The sequence below is a fragment of the Bombyx mori genome, chromosome 28 (genome assembly GCF_030269925.1).
Source record: "Bombyx mori chromosome 28, ASM3026992v2".
NCBI classification, from domain to species: Eukaryota; Metazoa; Arthropoda; class Insecta; order Lepidoptera; family Bombycidae; genus Bombyx; species Bombyx mori.
In genome coordinates, this window is record NC_085134.1 from 6,420,001 (window position 1) to 6,436,028 (window position 16,028).

The following is a 16,028-nucleotide window of genomic DNA, read 5'->3' on the forward strand; positions in this document are numbered from 1 at the left end:
TGTCATACTTTAAGCCAGTCTTTCTCAAAGTGGGCGATAACGCCCCCTTGGGGGCGTTTGAAACCTCGAGGGGGGCGTTAAGGGGCCCAGGAAAAAATGGGGGGCGTTGATGTGGGTTAGGGGGGCGCTGTAAAATTTGTAATTTCATTTACTTTATAGTATTTTAAATTTCACTAAAATTAAAACTCACCTCCTACACAATAACGAATAATTAGTTTACATTTCTACCCTGTATGATGTTATAAAAACTTAAAATAATTAACATAGATTTCGTAGGATAGCCCACACACCGTACGCAATCAAGTTGTAACAAGTTTCTGCGGAACATGATCGCTGATAGTTAAAAAATTAGAGAAATTTTACCTTAATTACATTGCACCAGAAATTATTTTAAACATTAGAAAAAAAACTACCATGCAGTGTTTTAAAATATTACACATACGTAACCTAACACAAATTGAGGTTTTCTTTACTTTCTTTCTTGTTTTTAACATAAGGGCATTTTACAGCATTTTCCTAGCATTTTATAAGAAATTACTGATGTAAGAATCATAATTTTTATATAAAATGGAAATGCGTATATAATTATTGTTCAAAAACTTGTCTTAAATTATTATTTTTTTACAATTTACCCATTACCGTCCAATGTCAAATATCTAGTCAAGTCATAAGTAATGTCACACAGTAAAAACTATTCTTTTAGAATGCTGGCCACAAAAAAGTTTATTGAATTCGAATTTCGAATTGTTCATGAAAATAAAAATGTATACTTTTAGAATTTTACTCATTTTTAAATATGGAGTGGACGCTTAAAGAAGACCGTGTTGCAGTTATTGCGTTGCATCGTTGCGGTTACGCGCCAATTCAAATTTTTAACATACTGAAAAATTTGAATATAACAAAAAGATTCGTTTATCGTACCATCAAACGATACAATGAAGACTCTAGTGTAGATGACAGATCAAGAAGTGGTCGCCCTCGGTCTGTTAGGACTCCAGCAGTGATAAAAGCTGTGAAGGCGGGAATTCAAAGAAATCCCAAACGTAAGCAGAAACTGTTGGCCCTTCAGATGGGGTTAAGCAGAACCACGGTGAAAAGGGTGTTAAATGAAGACTTAGGGCTTCGGGCATATCGAAGAAAAACAGGACATCGTTTGAATGCTCGTCTAATGGACCTGAGACTGAAGAGATGCCGCGCTTTGTTGAAGCGGTACGCGGGAAAAAAATATCGGGAAATTCTTTTTTCGGATGAAAACATTTTTACCGTAGAAGAGAGCTACAACAAACAAAATGATAGGTGTACACACACAGTAGTGAAGAAGCGAGCAACCGTATTCCGCGTGTCCAACGAGGTCATTTTCCATCCTCGCACATGGTATGGTTGGAAGTTTCTTATTGGGGCTTAACAGAGGTACATTTTTGTGAGAAAGGTGTAAAAACGAATGCAGTTGTGTATCAAAATACAGTCCTGATGAGCCTTGTGGAACCTGTTTCTCATACCATGTTCAATAACAGGCACTGGGTATTCCAACAAGATTCGGCGCCAGCTCATAGAGCGAAGAGAACACAAGACTGGCTGGCGGCGCGTGAAATCGACTTCATCCGGCACGAAGACTGGCCCTACTCCAGTCCAGATTTGAATCCGTTAGATTACAAGATATGGCAACACTTGGAGGAAAAGACGTGCTCAAAGGCTCATCCCAATTTGGAGTCACTCAAGACATCCTTGATTAAGGCAGCCGCCGATATTGACATGGACCTCGTTCGTGCTGCGATAGACGACTGGCCGCGCAGATTGAAGGCCTGTATTCAAAATCACGGAGGTCATTTTGAATAAACTTTAGTGTCATAAGAATCTATGTTTTGTTAAGTTCATTTTGGTATATGAACGGTTACATAATGAATAAACTTGTTTCAATTATTTTACATTAAACATGTGACAGAATTTATGACCTGACTAGGTAGTATAGTAAGCCTAAACAGCTCACTTATTGTAAACATTGTTTACTATTTTATTTCTGTATAATAATAGGTTGGGGAAAAAGTTTCTTCGCATTTTTTAAGAAAATTCACAAATTTTTTTAATATAGTTTATTCACATTTAACTAAAGTATGTCGGTACCATTTTGTTCGATAACTTGATACCATGATCCCATTGCTATAGAAATTTTGGGGCTTCTGATCAAAATACCGCGACAATTGGTTTTGGCAGTCCTCTCGTGATGTTAACCTGACACTGCCTAAAGAATTCTGAAGAGACCGAAACAGGTAGAAATCTGAAGTGCAAGGTCAGGACTATACGGTGGATACATTAAAACCTCCCAGCCAAGCTCTCTTAATTTTTGCTGAGTGGCTAAAGATGTGTGAGGTCTAGCGTTATCGTGATGAAAAACCACACCCCTTCTCTTGATTAATTCCGGCCGCTTTCTCCGAATTTCTTGCTTTAATCTCATCAGTTGTTCGCAGTAGAGTTCAGAATCGATGGTCCTGCCTGGTGGTAACAGCTCATAATGTATAATGAGCTCATAATGTATAATACCCTTCCAATCCCACCACACACACAGCATCACCTTGTTGCGAGTTAACCCGGGTTTCGCCAGAGTCTGTGAAGCCTGACCGCCCTTTGACCACAACCTTTCTCGTACGTTCTTGTCATACGTGATCCACTTTTCATCACCAGTTATCAGCTTCTTCAAAAAATGGTTCAGTTTCATTTTGTCGTAATAAAGAATCACAAATGAGTTTCATTAGGTTTCTTTCAATGAGCTTTTTTGTGTACCCAGTTTTTTTCAAATGCGCCATAACTATTTTGTGGTCAATTCCCAGTTCTTCAGTTACGTCGTAATTACTGATATGCCGATCTTGCCCCACTTTTTCAAAAATGGTATCGATTTTATCCGTAATAGGGCGACCAGAGCGACGTGCATTTTTGACATCAACATTTCCGGATTGAAAACGCTTAAGCCAAATTTGTGCTACTCTCACAGACACTGCACTAGGTCCATAAATATCGCAATTTTTTTTCACGGCTTGCGTTGCTTTTTTACCTTTTTTGTAGTAAAATTTTAAAATCTATCGAATATCTTCATTAGATTCACTCATCTTACGTTATCTTCAGTACGAAAAATAAATAAAAATCACACATCTTCCTAATTTTAATTTGGAATTATCTTCTTTCGAATTTAAACTTTTAATGATACCAAAACCAGCCAGATACAAATAGTATAGGCAAAGAGATTTTATTACAAGTTCATACATTTTTAAGCTATTGCATAGCTTTTATCGCGGGCCTTGAGCGCGGCGACCGAATCATGAAATTCCGTAACGAAAAAAACCTAACATCCCTCACTCCGCCTACCATGTAGCTCGCGTTCAACACATTGATACGTTGCGCTTGTGTAGTGTTTGTGAATAAGCGCGTGGCGTGACGTCACACTGCATGCGCATCATGAAAAGTCTGCCCATCTCTCTCTCACGCGGTTTAGCTTATGAGTGTGAAGGGGACAGTTAAGGTTTTGCCTTTATTAAGTTTTAATATAGCTGATCCTTTTTTTTTTTTTTTTTTTTTTTTTTTTTTTTTTTTTTTTTTTTTTTTTTTTTTTTTTTTTTTTTTTTTTTTTTTTTTGTTCGGGTAGAGGGCCGAACCTCCTACGAGGTCCCCGCGCAAAAGGGGCGCGCGGGGTATGTGAGACTCAACGATCTGCATGGTGTTGTGAACAGACCGCGGGCCCAAGGATTTTAGGACCCACCCACTAAACGACTCCTCTGCACTCTTACACCCGACGTCCGATCCCCTCCAAGGTCAGAACCCGGATGAGGTAGGGGGGCTACCACGGTCAACACTACAACCAGACGGCGCGGCTCACCCCAAGGACGCCCAGCCGACGGAGCCTTCGAGACGAATCGAAGGCTCTGAAACGTCGGCCGTCTCGGTACGGCAGCCCGACGGGCCGCCCAGACGGTGCCGCTGGTGTCCCGGAATACCCCGCTGGACCAGAACCAGCCTGCCGGGTCGGGACGCGATACACCGTCGACCGGTCGCTCTATTCACTCCACGGCAGCGCGCTAGAGTGCTGGTAGCGCGCCGCGCGGCCTCACCCCCTCAGGTCGCCCCTTGACCTTCACCGGGGGGAGGCCGCCACCTACAGGGGCCGGGACGTACGGGCGTATTCCCGCCTCCAGCCCCCGGCTCGACGGCGACGGATCGGTGCGGAAAGGGAAGATAATATAGCTGATCTTCTTTTATTCTTGTTTTAATATTAAATTATAATTGTCTAATTATATAGTCATTAAAAAATGCTATGCAATAGCTTTAACGCCGCAGTTCCCGAGTGCCACACGTTTTTTTTTGTCAGGTGGAAATCGCCGGTCTTCCGCCCTTCACTGGGGATGGAAGGCGGGGCATGTCGGAATCGAACCGACTAAAACCTCCTGTCGCTCAACAACCAGCATCCAAACGTCGCATGAGACAGAGCTCATGAAAAGGCAAAGGGCGGAAAGTGAAGTGTTTATTGCGGAGCACATCTCTCCCATCACCCTCCCCCTCGGGATGCCGGACTGGCGGTCGTCGGCGTCACGACCACCAGCCCTCTCGGTCGGCAGGCTGTCCGAAGCCCGCCTAGATGGCGCCGGTTAGAATGGTCTATCCTACGGAATACCCCGCTGGGTCAGAACCAGCGTGGGTTGAGGATAGCTGGCCTTCCATCACCCGGATGCTCATGCGTAAAACGTGTGCAGAGCAGCTTGCACGTCGTCTTCTTAGGCCTCCTTCGCCGGTCCCCAGGCCGACATGTGAGGAAGACCCGAAACACTTAGAGGGCCAGAGCTTGGGCGAGATCCGCCTCTCTGGACCCCGCTTGACGGCAGTGGGCCTGTGCATCCCTCACGCACCCCGCCGCTGTTGGAGTGATCGTCTGGTTTTCTTATAATAAAGACGCAGATTTTTATGGATAGTATTTATTCTATCGGCGATACAATATTTTGAGTCCGTACTCATAGACGACGCAAGAACGAAAAGGGGCGCACACACAAACGACGTTGACATATATAACAAGAGTGACAGCTGTCAGTTGATATTGACATAAAGATGCGTTTAGGAACTTATACAATTCTAACACTGGCCCTTAAACGCAGCTTACATTTTAATAGTTTACAATATCTGTTCAATGACTTATATCAACCTAGTAACAATACATATCATAGTTCTGTGTAAAATACAGAAGTACAGACATTTTAGTATTAACGAGACCACAGCATAAATAATACTTATGTAATTTAATTAACAAACATGTTTGCACAATTAACAAATAGTTTCAGTACTTAACAAGCATTTTATTAACAAAGTTATCATGTTTATCTTTACAGACAGCTTTGGTTAAAATATCTGCTAACATAACATTAGTTGTGAGATACTTTATTTCAAGCACCTTTTTGTTAACAATCTCTTTAATAAAATGGTGACGGATATCTATATGTTTAGTCCTCGAATGAAACATAGAAGTCTTACACAATTTAATTGCTGACTGGTTGTCATTATATATAGTTATTTTAGGTACAGTGCCAAGTATTTCTGAAATGAATTGTCTTATGAATAACGCTTCCTTACATGTGTCAGACAACGCCATGTATTCTGCTTCAGTACTGGACAAAGCAACAGTGCGTTGCTTGCGACTTTCCCAAGTAACAACAGATCTACCAATAAGAAATACAAAGCCTGTGAATGACTTACGATCAATGCTGTCCGATGCCCAGTCAGCATCAGCATATGCAGAAATATCCATACCATTTTTAGAAAAACAGAGGTTTAAATCAATTGTACCTTTTAAATACCGTAACACTCGTTTAGCGGCTTTCCAATGGGTTTCACCATAACAATTATTAAATTGACTGAGATAGCTTACTGCGTGACTGATATCCGGTCTAGTACAAACAGCAGTATACATCAGAGAGCCAATCAAGCCTCTGTAGTCGTAGGTCTGATCCGCCTGTTTTTCCTTGGCTAGCTTTAGACCAGTCTCCATAGGTGTGCCTGCAGGCTTACACTCGTTCATTCGAAACTTCTGTAACAACTTATTTATATAATTAGTTTGATTAAGACAAATTTTATCACCTTTTGCTATCAGCTGCATGCCCAATATACACGCATGTTGTGCTGGCCCTAAATCAGTGATATCAAATTCTTCCTCCAGTGCTTTCTTTATTTTCTGTTTTCCTTGAAAGTTGGGGGATGTGAAAATAATGAGGTCATCGACATAGAGAGCTATTATCATCATAGACTTATTTTCACTTTTAAAGTAGACACATGGCTCGGTGCTTAATTGCTTGAATTGTAGTTTGTGACACAAAATCTTTGTAATTTTGTCATACCATGTCTTGGATGCCTGTTTTAAGCCGTACACAGCTTTATTTAGCCTGTACACCATGTTCTCTTTTCCTTTTTCTTCAAAGAACTCTGGCTGCTCCATGTATACAGTTTCCTCGAGGTCGCCATTAAGGAACGCCGTTTTGACATCCAGGTGCTCAATGGACAGGCCATGTTCAGCTGCTAAAGCAAGTAAAATCCTAATTGTGGAGTACCTTACCACTGGTGAAAAAGTCTCTTGATAATCAACACCGTACTTCTGTGTGTAACCCTTGGCAACTAAACGAGCTTTATACTTTAGTAACTCTCCATCTGCTCCATATTTTCTTTTAAAAATCCATTTACATTTGACTGGTTTGCGGCTGGGTTCATGCTCAGTCAGGGTCCAACACTTGTTCTTAACAAAGGAATTATACTCATCTGTCATTGCCTTTCTCCAACTGTCCGATTCAGGCCCGTTTAAGGCCTCGGCTGCAGTCTGGGGATCATCAGGGTTGTCGACTAATCTCACGAAGCTTGCCCTCAGCGGAGAATCTGGCAAATCTTCATATGAATCATCTGTCTCCTCTGCTTCAACCAATGAATCGTCCCCTGGAATATAAGTTTCATCCAAGCAGTCATTTGTATCATAATCCGTTTCTCCGCTATCAGAATCGTCCAATGTGATTGCGCTATGCCTCTGTTTTCTGTGTCCGCTCTGTGATAATATTGTGTCATCAGAAACATCAGAACTCACAGTGGGTAGCTCATTCGGACCAACTGTATTTAAACTCATGTTAACAAACATGTGTTGGTCTGAATTTTCATCATGTGACACACTTTCTTTGTCGTAGAATTTTGTTTCAACAAAAACTATGTCACGAGCAAAGACACAATTAGTGGGATCATGTGGGTCTATGAGTCTATAGCCTTTTGACTCCTCACTGTAGCCTACAAATATATATGGTTTACTTTTTGATTCTAATTTCTTTCTTTTCCTTATCATTGCATATGCAATGCATCCAAAAATTCTTAAATGATGCAGATTTACCTTTTTGTTTGACCATTTTTCCTCCGGAGTAGCTCCTATGACAGCTTTTGTTGGACTCCGGTTCTTAAGGTATACGGCAGTGTTCACAGCCTCAGCCCAAAATTTCATTCCCAGGCTAGCATCCCGCAGCATACTCCGTGCCTTCTCTATGACGGTCCTATTGGCCCGTTCAGCAACACCATTCTGTTGCGGACTATCCGCAATAGTTTTCTGGTGTTGGATGCCATTCTTCTTGAGAAATTCCTGAAACTCATGACTCATATACTCACCGCCCCTATCAGTCCTAAGTATTTTTAATTTCTTTCCCGTTTCTTTCTCAGCCAGAGCTTTGAATTGTTGGAAATACCCAAAAGTTTCATTTTTATATTTTAAAAAATAAACATATTGCTTCCTGGAGAAGTCATCAATGAAACTTAGAAAATACCTGGCACCACTGAATGAAGGGACCTGAAGGGGACCACAAAGGTCACTATGTACAAGACCTAATTTTTCCTTAGCTCTAGTGTGTGACTTTTTGGGAAAAGGGAGTCTACTTTGTTTACTTTCTATACAAGGAATACACTGTTTAAAATCAGACAAACTATATGAAATGCCACCAGCCATACCTTTTTGTAGCAATTGCATACTCCTCAAGTTTAGGTGTCCGAGTCTTCTGTGCCATACCTCCTGAGATAACATCGTTGCCGCATTAGCAGTGTGAGTCTTTGCCGATGCCACCACAGTCGAAGCGACGACACAGCCGTTGTCTGACACAGTATCCAGCTGATAGACACCATTTATCTGTGTACCTGTTACTAGACATTCATGTTTGTCATAGACCCTACATAATTTATTATTAAATTGAACAGTATACCCTTTCTTTGTCATGGCACTTACTGACAATAAGTTAGTACTAAGATTAGGAACATAATACACATCACTTATTGTCCTTATACAGTCTTTCATATGAACTCTTACATGTCCAATGCCACCTGTTCGTAGCATTTCACCATTCGCGATGCTCACATCCACACTATTAGGTCGGAAGTCAATCATGTACCTTTTATCATTGCACATATGATTAGTAGCACCTGAGTCAATGCACCACACATCACTGCTTATTTTTACAGACAGAGCTGCAACGAGCGCTTTGTCCTTTGGGATATTCTGCTTCGGATTGCTCCTCGCCTGATACCTGGATTTATTTTGGCCCTTGTTGCCTCCTACGTCCGCTGGCTCCTTGAAGCTTCCTTCGTTGGTACAATTCTTAGAAATGTGACCCACATTTTTGCACTTGAAGCATCTCGGTTGCTTCTTGATTACCAACGCAGTGACTTCTTGTTTCTCCTTACGCCTCTGGTTTTCTGCTATGAGTTTTCCTGAGACAAGTTCCGTGGTGAGTTTTACATTTGAGTTCTCAATTGCTATAATGAGGGGGTCAAAATCTTCTGTGAGCCCACTTAGCATTATAACGGCAATAAACTCATCATCCAATGCGGATTCCATTTCACTCAGTTGATACGCCAACTCTTTAATTTTATTGATGTAGGCTTCCATGGAACTGCTATCCGATAACTTGACACCGAAGAGACTTCTCAGTATGCCAAGCCTCCTGCACAAGCCGCGCCCTTCGTATGCCTTACTTAGGTTATTCCACGCCTCGTGTGCGCTGGTGGCGGTGCGGATGCACGGGATGACCGCTGGCTGCACCGACAATGCAATACGTGCCAATGCCTTTTCGCTCTTTTTCTTCATGGCTTCCGTCAATTCCGATTTATCCATGACGGAATCCCATAACTCTTCATGGATTAATAACATCCGCATGGAGAACTTCCACGTGGAGTAGTTTTCTGCACCACGCAGTTTTTCAATGGCGGCATGTTGAATTGACGAACTCGTGCCGACCGACATGATGAATATTTTCCAAAAATCTTGCCGTTCCCAGATCAATAACCACGCTCTACTACCATGTTGGAGTGATCGTCTGGTTTTCTTATAATAAAGACGCAGATTTTTATGGATAGTATTTATTCTATCGGCGATACAATATTTTGAGTCCGTACTCATAGACGACGCAAGAACGAAAAGGGGCGCACACACAAACGACGTTGACATATATAACAAGAGTGACAGCTGTCAGTTGATATTGACATAAAGATGCGTTTAGGAACTTATACAATTCTAACAGCCGCCTCCTTTTGCGAGATGGTGCACTCGCAGAAGTCGAGCATCGACTCGTCGTCACCGAGCATCGATGCCAGAACACTCGGCAACGACAAGTCGTTTCCTATTTTTGCCACGCCGCCACCCCTCCCATGCGGGGCAGGCGACGAGCGTATGCTCTGCCGTGTCCAAGTCACAACCACAATGGTGGCACTCTGCCGTCGGCTCGGCTCCGATCCGGTGTAGGAACTCACCGAAGCAACCATGCCCAGTAAGTACCTGCGGGAGCCGGAAAGTGAGGCGTCCTCTGCCACGATTCACCCAATTCACAAGAACCGGATGAATCGCCTCGACGGTCCTACGACTAGCCGAAGGATCGACCAGCCGCCTGGACGATGACTCCAGCACGGACCGCCGAGATTGGGCCCTCCGCGCTCTAACCACACTGGGGCTGGGACGCGCCACGCCACACGGGCACCTCGTATAAGGCCTTTGACCGCACCACCCCCGTATAGAGACGGCGCGTCACCTGGTCAGGCCCCCCGATGTTGGGAAGAAGTCGGCTTAACGCGCCGGCCACCCCCAACAAACGAGGAACCAGGTTCTGAAAGTGAACACGGAAGGTCCAACGACTGTCCAGAATGAGGCCGAGGTACTTCAACTGCACCCCGACCCGATACGGACGCCTCCAACCACGATATGGGCATCGACAGGTGGCACTCTCCGGGGCCTGTGGAACCACATGGCCTCGGATTTACTAAGTGTCACGTCGAGGCCCAATCTCCTGATTTTGGCGACGACATGCGCAACCCCCACCGGTGGCAAGACGAGCAAACTCAGCAAAACTCCCCCCCGGGACACGACCAGCGTGTCCGGCCCGGGAGGAGGGCACCTCTCAGTACCCAGTCATACCCGATATTCCACAAAAGGGGGCCGAGCACCGACCCCTGTCACCGCGCACGACCGGGAACCTGTACACGATCCCACCGTGTCCAGTACACGTGACCGATCTGTGCTCCAAGTAGGAAGCCACCAGTCGGCGAAGGTAGGGGGGCGCTCCGTGTCTTACCAGGGGCATTTTTTAAAATAAAATAACACTTATTGCGGCATAACTATAATAGTTAGACATATGCTGTCGCGAAACTTTTTGTAAATAATAATGTTTTTTACAAAGTCGTAGTACATTATTTTATTCTATCATCAATAGTTTTCGAAGGGCACGCGACGTAAAGAATATTTTAGGTAATTTTTTTTACACCTTGGGTTAAATTATGGGAGTTTTAGCAAGGATACCTATTTTTTTTCAAAGAAGATGTCACTCGGGAATAGTGAAGCTTCCAAACAGTGATAGAATCTTTCAAATCGGTTTAGTAGTTTCGGAGCCTATTGAATACAAACAAATCTTTCCTCTTTATAATATTAGTATAGATATTAATTATTACAAATAATAAAAACGCTGACTTAGGCGGCGGTTTTTATTTGAATAAGTTCTAAATTATAAACTAAAATTCTGTGAAAAATTACCCATATTTATCTATAACACGAAATTATATTAATTTATTTTTCGTAGTTTCCTTCCTTCTTGCGTCGATAATCCTCAGTGCTGAGGGTCGTGGCCTCCTCTAATAACTTTTTCCTGCAACATCTTGCGCCATTCCTGCCTGTCCTCGGCTGTGTGGATAGCAACGTGGACTGAGGTATTGAGAGTGGAGCGTATTTGGTCCGACCAGCACATTGGAGTTCTGCCTCTGTGCCTTCTCCCGCATACCTTGCCTGTTACCAGCAGCTTTTCCAGATTGTCACCTCTCTTTCTGGCGATAGGTCCAAAGATTTCAAAACTCCTCCGCGCGCATGTAGTGCTGAGGCGCATTGGAATCTTGAGCTCGGTAAGAATGGATTCGTTGGTTCTGTGTTCTGTCCAACGAATCCCGAGCATTTTCCTCCAGCACCACATCTCAAACGCGTCGATGCGTTGGCGGTCGGCTTTCTTGAGGGTCCAAGTCTCTGCGCCGTAGAGAAAAATGGAAAAGACAAGGGAGGTGACGAGCTGCTTTTTGGTATTCCTCGAGATGTTTCTGTCCGCCCAAACACGGTCCATTTGGGACATAGCTCTCTTTGCCATTCTGATTCGCCTTCTGAGGTCCTTTTCGGAGGGTCCATTACTAGCTATGACGGAGCCCAGATAAATGAAATCCTCTACGACTTCCAGGTTTAGCTTATTCGTAGTTTAATAAGTTATTATTTTTAGTAGTATTATTTACTAGTCGAAATATACATTTTTAATTATCTTATGATGAGAATCTTATATTAATGAGAAAGATATTCAACAAAAATAGTTTCGTTCTAATAAATTAGCATAGTAATAGTACAGTGAACTAGAAATTTATTTTGGTAATTCTCAATTTAAGCAAACATATTGATGAGAAGAATTCATTTTTACTTTGCAAATTTGTAAATACACACTCTGTAGCAATGTACGGACATATAATAATATGAAGAAACAATAATAGCATCTACAAATACATACGTACTACGAGGTACTACATTTACTAAAATTAATACAACATTTATTAATTAAATTAATGAAATTGGGGTTTTAAAGTTTTAGGGGTGTATAAAAAATGGGGGGCGCTGAAAAATAATTGATTTTCAAAGGGGGCGGTAAAAGAAATAAGTTTGATAATCACTGGTCTACAGGATCGGGTATGGCTCCCTTCATGTGTCTGCCTTCGTTTCGACGTCTTTTTTTGGCTATCTGACAAAAGATGGCGTTACTCGTATCGGCATAACAATAAAATGACATTAAAAACGCGAGATTAAGCCGTCGATTTAATTATAATTATATCTACGAGTATATTACTGGTTTTATTTTTTACTGGTGGTAGGACCTCTTGTGAGTCCGCACGGGTAGGTACCACCGCCCCGCCTATTTCTGCCGTGAAGCAGTAATACGTTTCGGTTTGAAGGGTGGGGCAGCCGTTGTGACTATTCTGAGACGTTAGAACTATATCTCAAGGTGTGTGGCGCATTTACGTTGTAGATATCTATGGGCTCCAGTAACCACTTAACACCAGGTGGGCTGTGAGCTCGTCCACACATCTAAGCAATAAAAAAAAATTAAGATATTACCACCTACATTGGTTATCAGAAGCGGTTCTCAAACTTGTGATCTGTTCGTGCCCCCGAATTCTCGATAATATTACGAAACATTAAACAAAGCCAAAACTTTGGTAATGTCTCGTCGGTAATTACGAAATAATAATGTACCTACTCATTTGTTAATGCACGCTTCCCCTTAGCTATTTGTAAGACTAATCTTATTCACATCAAGCCAGTTGACTAAGGGGAAAGGAAATTACATTTTGATTAGAGTTTTCATTCTACGTAATACAATTTATCTAAGTCAATGATTTTGTTTGAAGGCTGTAATTTTGTTTTGCGTGGAAGTGACATGTCACTTATGAGCTCACAGTTTTAGATTTATTTATTGGTACGGTTTTTTTAATATTGGGAAATGTCCTGATCATTCTACCGTCAATTCAACTACAAGGTTACTTTGGATTATTTATCAAAACAATTTATATTCAACTAATTCGATTTTCTCATTAGATTAAACCAAAAATTAGGTGAGCCTGATTATTGTAATTTCATAAATATATTTGTTATTGTTTTAATATTTTTGAGATTTCGATCTATCTCGTTTTGTTTCGTAAATTTTGCAGGCAATAGCAAACATAGAAGAAAATCTCAGCTTATAGTCATTAGTGCGACAATTGAATTGGTAGTAAAATCGATAGTTGTTAAAAAAGCATTCAGTCTTTGATTGAAATAGAATGATAATATCTGTTATACTTTTTTTATTGCTTAGGTGGGTGGACGAGCTCGCGGCCCACCTGATGTTAAGTGGTTACTGGAACCCATAGACATCTACAACGTAAATGCACCACTCACCTTGAGATATAAGTTCTAAGATCTCAGTATAGCTACAACGACTGCCCTACCCTTCAGACCGAAACGCATTACTGTTTCACGGCAGAAATAGGCAGGGCGAGGTTACCTACCCGCGCGGACTCACAAGACGTCCTACCATCAGTAAGATTCTGCGAAGAACTGCTCTTGCTAGGGCCAGTGTTAGCAATACACCCGTTTTGAGCCCCGTGAGCTCATCTACTAGTTCAAGCCTCTCAAGGGTATCAGCATAGGTAGGGAAAAAAAGCGAAAATAGGACCGCCAATGGCGCACAAATATCCTTGAATGGAGACCACTTACTGGCAAGCGCAGTTTGGGAGGGAAACATATCAGACGGTCCAACGACCTGGTGAAAATCGCTGGGTCACGATAGACGCAGGTGACAACGGACCGGCCGCACTGGAAATCGATTAGAGAAGCCTATATTCAAAATGAACCTGTATTCAGGCTGAGATGAATGCTATATTCCCGTTTCACGATCAATAACTTCTGTTAATACTATCTAAGCAGAACATTTCAAACATTAAATAGCTTCTCGTAACTTAGTAATATATGTGACCTACTTACCTGAAAATGGATAGCAAATGTATTATTTATGTCTTAATATGATTTATGTTTAATAATATTTTATCGAATTGCTTTACCTAAATATGAATTAAAATATAAACATGCTTTCGGTTAATAGACATGTTTATTTATACCTTTAATTATTTTAAATATGTAGTAAACTCCACTTCCAATATCGGATATGACTAACGTGACGTATATTTTTACTCAAAACGGGACGTTGGTTTACTTGGGATAATTGACAGGTACATAATGGAAAAATAGCAGTACTTTTTTAAAGTAATTATTCGGAAAATTAGCTTGGAAATTACGAATTAAAGAGTATATTATATACTCAAGTTGTTTAGTTATACGTATATTTATTAGAGGAACAAATTTGCTTTAACATAGCTTACACCGTACGCGTTCGTCCGAAAACTGGTCAATTTTGCATTCCAGAATTCGTTTCGGGGACACCGGGACTCGTAATTATAAAAAGGGACTGTCCCGTTCAAAACGGAACGTCTGGTCACGTTAGATATGACTCACCAATTGTGTATCTGTACTGTAATATTTTGAATCGAGCAAAAAGCTTTTGCCATTGATTTATTATCTCCCTATTTCCTAATATAAAAAGCCTGCCTAAATACACATATTTGGGTTCCGTATTTGTTAACTGCACTCCTATTAGCTTCCGTCGCAAAATATCGATTGACGATATCAACAAGAGAAAATAATCCGGCGGAACCCAGTACTGCATTACGGACCATTTCAGCAGTCCAAACCTGGCAATTTACATGTCAAAACAAACAATGCGAAATTCGTATTACAATCCGAGACGAGTTAACCCGAAAACTAGTTAAACATTCACTCGCAGAATTCGATTCAAATGAGGGATTTTGAGTGGCACTTACTTTCTTATTGAACCGAGTCCAAACGATTCGGAAGGTATAAATTGAATCGGCTGGCGACAGACCGTCGTCACTTTAGCTCCAGTGATAAATTATAAAAGGGCTCATGGCCTTGCAAGGGAGATTTTTAATACGTATTTTGCTTACAAAGACGTGCAAAGGAATTAGAGCTTTAAGGAAATTACATGTATGGTTGGATTTAAAAAAAAAATGTTGCTAAATATTAGTGATAGCCAGCAGACTAACTGTGATACTAACAATACTGATGAGCGGTAGTGATGGATCGGTCGTGAGCGGTGATTGCTCATAAGTGCTAACGATTAACATTATAGCTGATTTATGTTACGTCTGTAATAAATATTATGTAAATCATAAAAAATTGCATAACAAAAAATGAGCTTTTCGCATCCCTTAAATTTTTTGAGACATCTTTTAATTAAATAAAAAAACACGTGTGGCACTCGGGGACTGTCACCGGTAAAGCTATTGCATAGGATTTTTTATCAACTTAGACAATTATAATTAAACAATAATAATTTAATATTAAAACAATAATAAGACCACGCAATATTATAAACATTAAGAACAGCAAAACATTAACTGTCCCCTTCACACTCATAAGCTAGACGGCGCGAGAAAGAGACGGGCAGACTTTTCATGATGCGCACAAACACTACCCAAGCACAACGTGTAAATGTGTGGAACGCGGGGTACATGGTAGGCGGAGTGGGGATGTTAGGTTTTATTTTCGTTACGGAATTTCTTGATTCGGTCACCGCGCTCAAAGCCCGCAATAAAAGCTATGCAATAGTTTAAAAATAATAATCTGTTCTTTCAAACTAAAGTTTAATTTATACCCACTGAGCGTGATAACAATAGAAATTGATATATTAAACGTATTCTTGTAAACAACTCCGTCGATACATTACACAGTATCATATTGATGCACATTTCGGTGAAGCTGTATATAATTTTTAGTTCAAAAAATTCCCTTAAAGTTTTATATTTTTTATCATTGTCTTATTGGTTGAAGACTAAGCGACCTTTTGTTTCCCTAGATGTGTAGACAA